The sequence below is a fragment of the Diabrotica virgifera genome, chromosome 3, assembly GCF_917563875.1.
Source record: "Diabrotica virgifera virgifera chromosome 3, PGI_DIABVI_V3a".
NCBI lineage: Eukaryota > Metazoa > Arthropoda > Insecta > Coleoptera > Chrysomelidae > Diabrotica > Diabrotica virgifera.
This window is the reverse complement of record NC_065445.1, coordinates 4317366-4330814: the sequence shown is the minus strand read 5'-3', so window position 1 is coordinate 4330814 and position 13449 is coordinate 4317366.

The following is a 13449-nucleotide window of genomic DNA, read 5'->3' as shown; positions in this document are numbered from 1 at the left end:
ATAATAATGGAAGCAGGGAAGTTTGACACACCACAGGAGGCGTTGACAAAATTTTTGTCAATAGACACGTCAGATGAGCAGCAGAATAGAGTGCTGAACTATAAGACCAACTTTAGAGGAAACAGTAGTAGAGGTCAGGACAGAAATTGGAATAGAAACAATTATGAGAGACAGCAAGGAGAATGGCGAAATAACGGTACTAGATATAGAGGAGACCCAAGATATAGGAGAAATCAGGAATATTATAATAGGGGAAACAGTAGATCAAATTTTAACAGAGCAAATAATGCCAATATTAGAACTTGCGAAAGCGAGAGTACAAGCGAAAATTCGCCTGAGGAAACGCAGTTGGGGTTTTGAATGGAAATAGGGTTAGGGTCAATCCCAACCGTCTCACAAAAGAAAGTAGCCATTATATTTACAACTTTGACTTAACACTCTCTAACTTTGTAGAAATTTACACAAAAATATCGAATAAAATACACACATTTATACTGGATACAGGAGCAGATATTTCCTTATTAAAAATTGAGGATGATTTCCCACGCCAAGCAATACAAAGAAACTCAATAGTCAAAATAAAGGGAGTTACGCAAGGAGAATTACAAACGTTAGGGAGAGTAGACACTTTACTAAACATAAATGGAAACACTTTTCTTCATAGCTTCCAGGTAGTTAGGAAAGACTTTCCGATACCCACAGATGGAATAATCGGGAGAGACTTCATAACCAAATATCAATGTATGTTAGACTATTCCAACCTGAAACTACACGTAAAAACTGACGATGATTATTACATTAGTCTTAATATTCTTGATAACACAAATCAGAACAACATAGCAATTCCACCGAGATGCGAAATTTATAGATTAATCAATGGATTTAAAGGTATAAATGATAATATAGTCGTAGAACAACAGGAAATTATACAAGGAGTTTTCATAGCAAGATCGATCATTTCAAGGAGAAACCCATATATCAAAATTTTGAATACAAACTATGAGAGTGCGATTATCAATACAAATGACATCAAAACATTGGAGCTGAACCTATTCAACATATATAAGGTGGAGAATGTTATGGAAAACAGGAAGAAAATATTGCAGGAATCACTGAATCTAGAAGTTCCTGAGTATACGAAAGAGAAACTAGTAGCCTTGTGTGAAGATTTTGCAGACATCTTTGCATTAAAAGACGACATATTAACACATAACAATTTTTACGAACAGAAGCTACGGGTGAAGGATACTACCCCAGTATATATTAAAAATTATCGTACCCCACATTTTCAAACATCGGAAGTCAACGCGCAGGTAAACAAAATGCTAAAGCAAGGTATCGTAGAACCTTCAACGTCGGAATACAACAGTCCAGTAGTTTTAGTACCTAAAAAATCAATAGACGGAAGCAAGGCGTGGAGATTGTGCATTGATTTTAGACAACTTAATAAGAAGTTAGTCACAGATAAATTCCCGTTACCGCGCATAGATGCAATTCTAGATCAATTAGGAAGATTTAGGTGGTTTTCAGTCCTGGACCTAATGTCAGGTTTCCACCAAATCCCACTAGAAAAAGCCTCAAGAAAATACACCTCCTTCAGTACAGAGAAAGGATCATTTCAGTACACAAGATTACCGTTTGGGTTAAACATAAGCCCAAATAGCTTTTCAAGAATGATGTCGATAGCATTCTCAGGATTGACACCCGAAAAAGCATTCCTATATATGGACGATATAGTTGTAATAGGCATATCAGAAAATCATCACTTAACTAACTTAAGAAAGGTATTCGAAACATGCCGGAAATTCAACCTAAAGCTAAATCCTGAAAAATGCCAATTCTTCCGAAAAGAGGTTACTTACTTAGGGCATGATTTATCTCAAGACGGCGTACGACCAGATAAAGCAAAATATTCGGTAATTGAGAATTATCCTACCCCTACAAACGCTGATGAAGCAAAAAGATTTGTAGCTTTTTGTAATTATTACAGACGATTTATTAGGAAATTTGCAGAAATTTGTATACCGCTAAATAGATTGGCAAAGAAAAAAGTGAAATTTGAATGGTCGACAGAGTGCGAAAATTCTTTTCAGAAGCTAAAACTGGCATTAACAAACCCTCCTATACTTCAATATCCGGACTTCAACAAACAATTTATTTTGACAACGGATGCATCTAATACAGCATGTTCAGCAATTCTGAGTCAAAACTATGATGGTATAGATCTACCCATAGCATATGCATCACGTGCCTTCAAGAAAAGTGAAATCAATAAGCCTATAATTATGAAAGAACTGCTAGCTATACATTGGGGCATAAATCATTTTAAATGCTATCTATATGGGGCACCGAAATTTATTATTAAAACAGATCACAAACCATTGACCCATCTGTTCTCCATGACAGAACCTACATCTAAACTCACAAGAATTAGGCTAGATTTGGAGGAATACAACTTTGACATACACTACATCACAGGAAATAATAACTACGCGGATAGTATTTCAAGAATATCCGTGGATCAGCTGAAAGACTTATATATTGATAATACTCATATCTTGGCAATAACAAGGGCCCAAGCAAAAAGAAATGCAGGGTCTAAGGTAGAGTGCGGAAAGCCCGTCCCGAATCAAGCAAAGATTAACACTCACAGTCAGGGAAAAGCTGTAAGGAAGGTACTAAATAATTTAGAAGCACATAAGCTACCAATCCTGTCTTTTGTAGATAACCGTATTTCTCTCGAGATGAACATACGGATCAGAAACAGGATACGGGTTTGCGAAAGACTGCCTACCAATTTTACCAACTTTGATTTAGGTCAAGCGTTGGGAAAGCTTAATAAGCTTGCGGAGGCTAGAGGAATCAAAAGAATAAAAATATATACGAATGACGTTATTTTCACAAACTGCACAATCACAGAATTTATAGAGAAAGGAAATAAAGTATTAAAAAATATAGAAATATGCATTTGCGAAGTACCTAGAACAATAACGGAGAAAAAAGAAAAAAAGCAATTAATAGAAACCTATCATAACCACCCGATGTTTGGAGGCCATGTAGGGAATAATAGACTAATAAAGAAACTAAAAGCCAATTTTAAATGGAAAAATATGGAAAACGAAGTAAGACTGTATATCAAGAATTGCCACAAATGTCAAGTAAACAAACCAAAGAAAGGCCATACAGAGGAATTCGTAGTAACGGACACTTCCGAGAAACCATGGGATATAGTGTATATTGACACGGTAGGCCCATTCCCACGGAGCAGAGAAGGAAATCGGTATTGCATAACAATGCTCTGCGAACTGACGAAATACGCAGTAAGTATCCCGGTGCAGGACAAGGAGGCGCATACAATAGCTAGGGGTATATTCGAAAACTTCATACCCACCTACGGGCTAATGAAACAAATAAGGACGGATCAAGGGACGGAATACAAAAACGAAATAATGTCGAGTTTGACGAAAATGCTCAACATCCAACATAACTTCTCGGTAGCTTACCACCCTCAATCGATAGGAAGCTGCGAAAAATTACATCGCACACTTAACGAGTACGTCAGGTGTTTCATCAACGAAGGTAAGGATGACTGGGATGAGTGGTGTAGAATGTTCACATACTGTTACAACACCACCCCCAATTCATACCATGGGTACACACCTTTTGAATTAGTATATGGGAGGCCAGCAAATATACCTGAGAACCTCACCTCTAACATCCAACCATGCTACAATATAGACGCATATTATAATGAGCTTAAGTATAAACTTCAGTTTGCGCATACCAGAGCCCGCAAAATTTTAATACAACAAAAAATAAACAGGCAGGGGCAAAGCCAAATCGTAGCATCACCTCAGAAATTCAAAGTAGGTGACTTAGTCTTAATTAAAAACGAAGAGAACACCAAATTCGATTCATTGTACAACGGTCCATATAGGATATCAGAGATAGGTAAAGTAAATTGCAAAATTGAGTTAAAACCGGGAAAAATAAAGGAAGTTCATAAGAATAGGCTATATTCATACAAGAAGTGAATTAGTGTGAAAGAAAGACTAAAATATATTTAATTTGTAAATAAGATTTAATCTGATTATAAAATAGGTACCAATTTATTAGAATAAGGAATAATATAAATATTTTATTGCTATATTTTGGATAAAAATAGGATTTCTGTTAAGTTAGGGTGATAATATAGTTGAGGACTTATATCTGACGATATAAGCCCTCCTCTCTAAAAGGGGATGATGTAACATAGTACGTTAACCCTTAGCATTGAATAAAATATTATAAGTATAGTTTATAGTAATGTAAATATGTTTCGGCATTGACCGGTATTGACCTTATGATTTATTGTATATAAACGAACCAAAGAATTGACGAGACATTCAGATCAATCGATTAGTCACGATGAAGCAATAATACCTTAGTTATTGTTTACATATATACTGTTGTTTAATTGTGTAAACGAACGCTGTGAAGTTCAAATATATTTATAAAGTGAAAATGGTATATTATTATACATCCCGCACTTAGGGCACAATAGCTCAGCCACCAGACCTAGTACCACGTCAGCCTCCCCATGAGTTTTCCATTCTTCTCTGTTTTGTGCTATTTGGTGCCAGTTTCTCCCCATTTTTGCTTTGATGTCGTCTAGCCATCGTTGTTGTGGTCTTTCTCTACTATGACTGTGCTCGCGTGGTTTCCAATGTACAATGTTTCTCGTCCACGTTTCGATGTTTTGTCGTGCCACGTGTTCTACCCAGGTTCGTTTCATTTGCATTTCAATTCTTCCAATTACATATTCCACTTTCGTCCTGCTTCGGACGTCCTCATTTTGTATATGTTCCCTCAGTGATACCCCTAACATAGCTCGTTTGATCGCCCTCTGTGTCGTTCTCAATCTATTGGCTGATACCTCTGTAAGTGTCATCGTCTCCATTCTATAAGTCATAATTGGTAGAATACAACTGTTGAATACACTTTCCTTTAGATTTATTGGTATCTTTTTGTTCTTCAACACATCACTGAGTCTTGATTCTGCTGCCCAAGTCATTTGGATTCTTCTAGTTATTTCTGCCGTTTGATTCTGTTTGCCTAATTTGATCGTGTGACCTAGGTATATATACTTTTAAAGTTTTGTTCCAACTAGCGGTTAAACTAGTCAGAAACTATCAGCGAATAGTCGACCAGCGGGAGCAGAGGGGATAGCACTGATAACTGTATTATGTTCTCGCACTGGCCAACTGTTGGCTGACGATTTCTGACTAGTTTGACTGTTGTTTAACCTGTTGTCGACCTATAAGTTCGAACCAGTAATGTGGGAGTCACTGGTTCGAACGAAATTATAATGGTTGGAGGAGGGATAAAGTGTGTACCCGAAGGAGCTTGCGAAGCAAGCGCATAAGGGGCCACACGGTCCCTACTCCAATCATTAGAAGTGATTATTGTTTAAAGTATTTTTGAAGTGAAAACTTCTGTAGCGATTTTGTGCACTTTCTGGATGGGAAAAAGCATTGAATTGGTGACCGTCATAGCTTCGCCGAAATAAATTCTGTACGTTTATGTATTATGTGTAGCTATATATAAATAGTATAGGATGCACCCAATGGGTACCTATATAATGTAGGTATATCACTTCTCTTTGGATGGGGAAAAAGCATTGAACTCGCAGATATTAGTAATTTATATACTATAGGTTGAATTGCGTATAAGTTCGACCAAAGTTATAATGGTTGGAGGAGGGATAGAGTGTGTACCCGAAGGGGCTTGCTTCGTAAGAAGTTTTCACTTCTGTCGGCACTCCCACGAGTGCCCTAATTTTTTTTTTCTCAAAGTTCGCATCATCCCGTGGAATATTCTATTATTTATAAAATATGGGCATTAAAACCCAACTATAGCCTCAGGTTTTCTTAACATTCTGTTTTTTGATTCACTCGTTTATGTTGGATAATAAAAAAGTTAGGTACTTCAACAACTAGACATGTTCTTCATCAGTACAGGGTGTTTCTAAATAAGTGCAACAAACTTTAAGGGGTAATTCTGAATAAAAATATAATGACAGTTTGCTTTATAAACGTATGTTTGCAAATGTTTCGTTTCCGAGATACGGGATGTTAAATTTTTTCTTACAAACTGACGATTTATTTATTGCTATAAAACCGGTTGAGATATTCAAATGAAATTTGGTGGGTTTTAAGACGTAGTTATTGCGGATGTTTTTGCATAAAATTAAGAATTTAAAACTAAAATATAAAATTCTTAATTGTATGTAGAAAAATCCGCAATAACTATCTCTTAAAACCTGGTTTTAGAGCAAAACTTTAATAACTGGTTTTAGAGCAAAAAAATAAATCGTCAGTTTGTAAGAAAAAATTCAACATCCCGTATCTCGGAAACGAAACATGTGCGGACATACGTTTATAAAACAAACTGTCGTTATTTTTTCATGTAGAATTACCCCTTAATGTTTGTCGCACTTATTTAGAAACACCGTGTATTGATGAAGAACATGTCTAGTTGTTAAGGTACCTAACTTTTTTATTATCCAACATAAACGAATGAATCAAAAAACAGAATGTTAAGAAAACCTTAGACTATAGTTGGGTTTTAATTTCAGTATTTTATAACTACCAGAATATTCCACGGGGTGATGCGAACTTTGAGAAAAAAACACAGTTTGATTTGTACACCCGGTATACAATGAAAATTTACCTGTTTAGCAACAATATTATTACAGCGGTATTGATAAAAAATCAGGCTATAACATATTAAAAAATTCACTCAAATTAACTAACAGGTTTAGGAAATATGAGACATCAAAAATAACCAAATTTTTAAGTGGGCCCATTTTTTATGTTAAAGAATAAAACTTTTTATTTTATAAAAATATTTTCTTTGTTTCTAAAGATATCAGGGACACTCCTAAAACAAAATGTTCACAAAACATAGGACTACAATAATGTATACCCACACTTGCACCTTGTCCTTCCTACAGAGTGTCTCAAACTTAACATCAGAAAAACATATTTTTCTTCCACCCGGTGTAAGTTCAAAAGAGAAGTTTGAGTAAACCTTTGCATAACTTTGTATAATGTGTATATTAGCTAAAAAAATTGTGAAATACCTGCCAATTGAGGTGTCCTGAACACGAATAAATTTTAATTATTTCCCTGGAGAAAATTGAATAAAGTATTTACATTTTCTTAAGCCGATAGAATTGGGGAAGAGTTTTAAGTAGTCCATGTTATTCATCAGTTTCGATACTGCGAGTTCTTGTTGTCTTTGAAGTTTCTATTCCACAGCTGAGATGTAAGTAACTAATGAAATTACAAAAAGGCACAAAGATACAGCTTTCATCTTGAATGTATGTGAAGTTGTGTACTGCAAAATTATCGTAGCTTTTAATTTTATACAAACGTATTGTTTGCAATTTTTTAATCCTAATGATATCATTTCTATTTATGGTTTTAATTTATTTGCCAAAAGTTTATAAACAAAAAAATATTTACGCGTAGTATTATATTAATTATCTTCAGTTCCTCTCGGTTTGTTTATTATTTATTACATTTTATTTAAATTTGCATTTAAATAATTATCTTATTCCAATTTTTATTCATGTATATGAATATCATTTTTATTCCATAATATTAATAAAATAAGATTATTCATTTCTAAAGAAGAGTTATGACTTGAAATTTTGGATATTTTTGATTTTTTATCACTTTAAATGAAATTACAAAACTGCAAAGATACTCCCTTTCAGATTAATCGGAGCAACATTGCTGGCAATACACAGCATATTGAATATCCCTAGCTTCGACTCGCCTTGCAGCTTTACGAAGTACGAGCGAAGTGAGAATCACTGATACTGATGCCACAAATAAGCATAGAACGCGGCGCGGCGTAAGACAAGCGACACACTCTCGCCAAAACTATTCATAACTGGTCTGGAATATGTCTTTAAGATACTCAACTGGGACAATAAAGGGATCACAATATATGGAGAAAAGTTAAATCATCTTCGTTTTGCAGATGGCTTAGTCCTTATAACTGATGACCTAGGAGAAGTAAAGAAAATGCTAAATGAGTTGGACGCTATCTGCTGAAAAATAGGCCTGAAAATGAACTTTTCTAAACTAAATTTATGACTAATCTGATTCCTAGCGGACAGCTGATTATACGTGAACAAGAAGTAGAACAAATGGAAAAGTACTTTTACCTGGGTCATGAAATTAGAATTGGCAGAGATAACCAAACATGCGAAATAAAAAGATGATTAACTCTTGCTGGGACAGCCTACGGAGCTCTGAGAGACATATTTAGGAGCAGTATACCGATCGGTTTCAAAAGACAAGTGTTTGATCAATGTGTGCTGCAGGTAATGGCATATGGAGCAGAGACACTGTCTCTAACCAAGGCAACAGCGTCGAAAGAAAGATCCATACTGGGTGTAACCCTACGGGATAAAATAAGAAATGAAGATCTCAGGCAAAAAGCCGGTATTGCAGATGTTATAGAACGTATCACCAGGCTCAAATGGAACTGGGCAGGACACGTCGCCAGGCTGAAAAATTCAAGATGGACACGAAAGCTGATGGAATGGAGACCAAGAGAAGATAAACGCAGTAGAGGAAGGCCGCCTACACGATGGACAGATAATATCAGGCGGATTAGTAAAAACTGGCAACAATCACCATAAAACCGTGAAGTGTGGAAACACTTGGGGAGGCCTATGTCCAGCAGTGAACGTGAATTGGTTGTATGATTATGATGATGATGTAGCAACAAATTAACTTTTTAACTTTCAAATATCGGCATTTTAAAGGTTTTTCAATGTTCTAAAAAATTAAATTTTGTAATTTTATGTCAACTATTTAGCTTTTGAAGGAGTTTGTTCGTAACCGCCGACCAGTTCACATCGTTCTAGAACACTTGTTTTCGGCAAAATAATTACGTAGGTATTCTGAGTTTTACTATACTATTAGTACAGTTTAGTGAATAAAAAGTGGATTGGCAACAATAAACAGTGTTATAAATTTGAAGAAAAAACTTCTGAAGTAAGTTGAAATTAATATTTATTGTATTGACACCAACATACTATAAAAACTGCTATCCTATCAAAATGTCGGATTGTCATGCGTGTGGGAAGACGATACCAGCTAATGACAGCAGTTCTCTCGTCTGTTTACAATGTATACGGCCGTGGCACGGAGTTTGTGCCGAACCGCAGCCTACTGATGGAGATCCTACTACACTTCGCAGTTGGAAATGTTCTCGATGTATTTCGCCAAGCAGTGATATTGAAACCTCCCACTTTAATGCTATAATGGCCCAGTTTACAATCCTTAATAACGCTTTAACTGATTGCAAAACGCAAATTAATAATTTAACAGATTTAGTAAGCGCTCAGTCACAAACAATAAGTACATGTGTTGCTGACATTTCAGACTTACGCAAAGAAAATCAAAGCCTTAATAACAATTTAAAGGCTTTAGAAAATAAGGTTATTAAACTGGAAAGCAAAAATGTGCCAACTATGAGTGAAAGCGTATTTCAAGAGTCATATGAAAGGCTTAAAAGATCTGAAAATATAATAATAACGGGCGTACCAGAAAGCAATAATACCGAAGATGATATTTATAAAGCATCAGAGATCTTAGAAAATGTAATACCAAAAAACCACTTTCAGATCAAATCAGCTGCTCGATTAGGAAAAATAGATTTAAACAAACCTCGAGTGTTCCGCATCACTTTAAATTCACGGGATCAGGTATTGTCAATATTAAAAAATAAATATAAGGTTCCAAAAGATAAGTATCCCAGGGTAAACATTATATCGGACTCCACACCCCAACAATTACAGTTTATATCCGAGGTCAGAAATGAGCTCACAAGAAGAAAAGATCAAGGTGAAGAAAACCTAACAATAAAATATGTTAAGGTACAACCAACCATTGTTATTGATGGCAACCCGACTATAATCTCAACACAATCTGACCGTCCAAAACGCAATCGGGAAGAAGACAGTTCCCCTATTCATAATACAAAAAAGGGTAATAAATTGGCTAATTCATCAAAAAACTAAAAACAATTATTTTTTGGAACTGTCACGGTTATTCAAATCTAGAAAATTACTTAAGAGACCACTTTGATTTTGATTTGTTATGCGTCAGTGAAACCTGGCTTGTGTCAAATCCAATATCTTTAAACGAACAGTATAAAATAATTTCCATACCTGCTGTCAAAGAAAAGTCGTTAGGTAGACCAAGTGGGGGTCTCTGTGTTGTATTATAAAAAAACTTTAGGTCTAATTGTTCTCCATCAGTGTTCATGGTGGTTGTTTATGTTGATAGATGCACCTTGTGAAAAATATATAGTATGTAACTTATATTTTAAGCCGTCATTTGATATTGAACATATGTTAAATTTAAAACTCAGAGCGTTTATCTTGAATGAATAATTTTTCTCACATAAATTCCATTTTGCAATTCTATATTTACCGTTTATTTATATATACAGAGAGAGTCTGTAAAGTGGAATAAATTCAATATCTCAAATACTAATTGTTTTTTTGGAAAATGCTCAGACCCGTCGATTAGTATTTCAAATTGTCCTTTTTGACATTCAATAAAAATGTATACAGGGTGTCCCAATTTAGAGATATGACGTCATCGTCGATTTTCTTAAATGGCAACACTGTCATTTTGATAGCTAATTTGATAGGGTTTGTAAAGTTATACATAACTGCAAAATATCAAATTTTTATTCTCTTCCATTTACAAGATAATAGAAAATAACAAAGTTATATCTGTAATTTGGAATATATTCAATAATTAAAATACTAACTGTTTTTTTTTAAAATGCTCAGACCCGTCGATTAGTATATAAAATTGTCATTTTTGACATATAATAATAATGTATACAGGGTGTCCCAATTTAGAGATATGACGTCATCGTTGATTTTCTTAAATGGCAACACTATCATTTTGATAGCTATTTTGATAGCGTGTGTAAAGTTATACACATCTGAAAAATTTCAAAATTTTATTCCCTACCATTTACAAGATAATAAAAAATAACAAAGTTATGAAGAACAAGAAGTAATCAAAAAATAATTGAATTTATTTATTTCAATTAAGCAAATGCTCATAACGTTGCCCATTGACAATTTGACAATAATTGAGGGCAACATTATGAGTTTTTGCTTAATTTATTGAAATAATTAAATTCAATTATTAGTTGATTACTTCTTTTTCATAACTTTGTTATTTTTTATTATCATCTAAATGGTAGAGAATACAAATTTGAAATTTTGCAGTTGTGTATAACTTTACACACCCTATCAAAATAGCTATCAAAATGACAGTGTTGCCATTTAAGAAAATCAACGATGACGTCATATCTCTAAATTGGGACACCCTGTATACATTATTATTATATGTCAAAAAGGACAATTTGATATACTAATCGACGGGTCTGAGCATTTTTCAAAAAAAAAGTTAGTATTTTAATTATTGAATATATTCCAAATTACAGATATAACTTTGTTATTTTCTATTATCTTGTAAATGGTAGAGAATAAAAATTTGATATTTTGCAGTTATGTATAACTTTACAAACCCTATCAAATTAGCTATCAAAATGACAGTGTTGCCATTTAAGAAAATCGACGATGACGTCATATCTCTAAATTGGGACACCCTGTATACATTATTATTGAATGTCAAAAAGGACAATTTGAAATACTAATCGACGGGTCTGAGCATTTTCCAAAAAAACAATTAGTATTTGAGATATTGAATTTATTCCACTTTACAGACTCTCTCTCTGTATATATGTTTACATTTGTTTTTTGTTTGTAACTTTTGTATCACTATTATTCGTCTCTTTGTAATGTAATTTTGTCATGTGTGTATTACTTATTTATTACCTATTTATTTTGTCATACTATCTCTGCATGTCACTATACGTATTTGTTCAAAAATTTTTATTATAGAATTGTCGAACAAACCTCTTGCTATGGACTTATTGTATTCCAAGAAGCAATAAATATCCAGATTTAGCCATACGGCTCACACTCCCTCTAAGGGGAAAATTGACTCATCCCAGATACCTGCGGTATCAAAAGGATTGAGCTCTGGTGGGACTCTTTCCGTGTTATCGAGCCCTAGGTGACTTGGAATGCAGGTGTATCTCCTAAAAATTTTCGTACACTTCTGGCGGTCGCAAGTAGTACAGCTTTCTGCATGGTCTTATAAAGATGTTCATTGAGACCCAGCTTTTTTATGCTTTCGAGGAGGGTCTTCGGAATGACTCCAGTAGTAGATATAACAATAGGTATCGTCTGGGTACTTTGCATTCTCCATTGTCTCCGTATTTGAATTTCCAGATCTCTATACTTGGCGATCTTTTCAGTAAATTTACTACGTAGATTATTGTTGTTAGGTATCGCCACATCAATTAGTGTTGTTTGTCTTGTTAATTTATTAACTAGTACGAGATCTGGTCTATTATGTGCCACTGTTTGGTCTGTGAGCACACTGCGGTCCCAGTATAGCTTGTAGTTGCCATCCTCAAGCATACTCTCAGGAACGTATTGATAATATGGGAGATGGTCCGTTTGGAGAAGTCCCAACTTGTTAGCTATCTCTTGATGAATGATTTTTCCCACTGCGTCATGCCGTTCCTTATATTCAGTTGCAGCAAATGCCTGGCAGCCCCCTGTAATATGTTGGATGGTTTCTTGGGCTTGACATCCATATCGGCATCTGTCGTTTTGAACCTGAGGGTCTTTGACGATATATTTTAGGTAATTTCTGGTTGGTATAACCTGATCCTGAATGGCCAGTAATGAACCCTCCGTTTCAGGGAACATCTTTCCTGATGTCAACCAATAGTTCGACGCTGTATTGTCGACATAGTCTTGGCTGACCTCATTGGGATGTCGCCCGTGCAGAGGTTTACCCATCCAGGCGCGCAGTTTTTCGTCCTTAGTAAGGTGGTTTAAGCGCATTTCTGGTTCCCTCAGTTTGATCGGTGTTGTGTCATCTACTGCGCAAATTGCGCGGTGTAGAGTAGATGTCTCAGCCTGCATCTGAAAATAAGTTCTTAAATTAGCAATTTGTTTATCTAATTGCTCACCTATATCCATAAGTCCTCTTCCTCCTAAATACCGGGGTAATGTCGTTCGTTCTACTGCACTTTTAGGGTGGTGTTTTTGTGCCTTTGTGAGGTGTGTTCGTACTTTTCGCTGAAGATTTTCTATATCCGTTTTTGTCCACTTAACAATACCAAATGAATAGCCAAGCGCGGAACAAGCGTAGGTGTTTAGTGCCTTAAACAAATTTTTACTGTTAAGCTGTGAACGAAGCAGCTGTTTTACCCTTCTTGTAAACTCAGCAGTTATCTCAGTTTTCATTTGCTTATGGTCAATTTTCCGCGCCTGCTTTA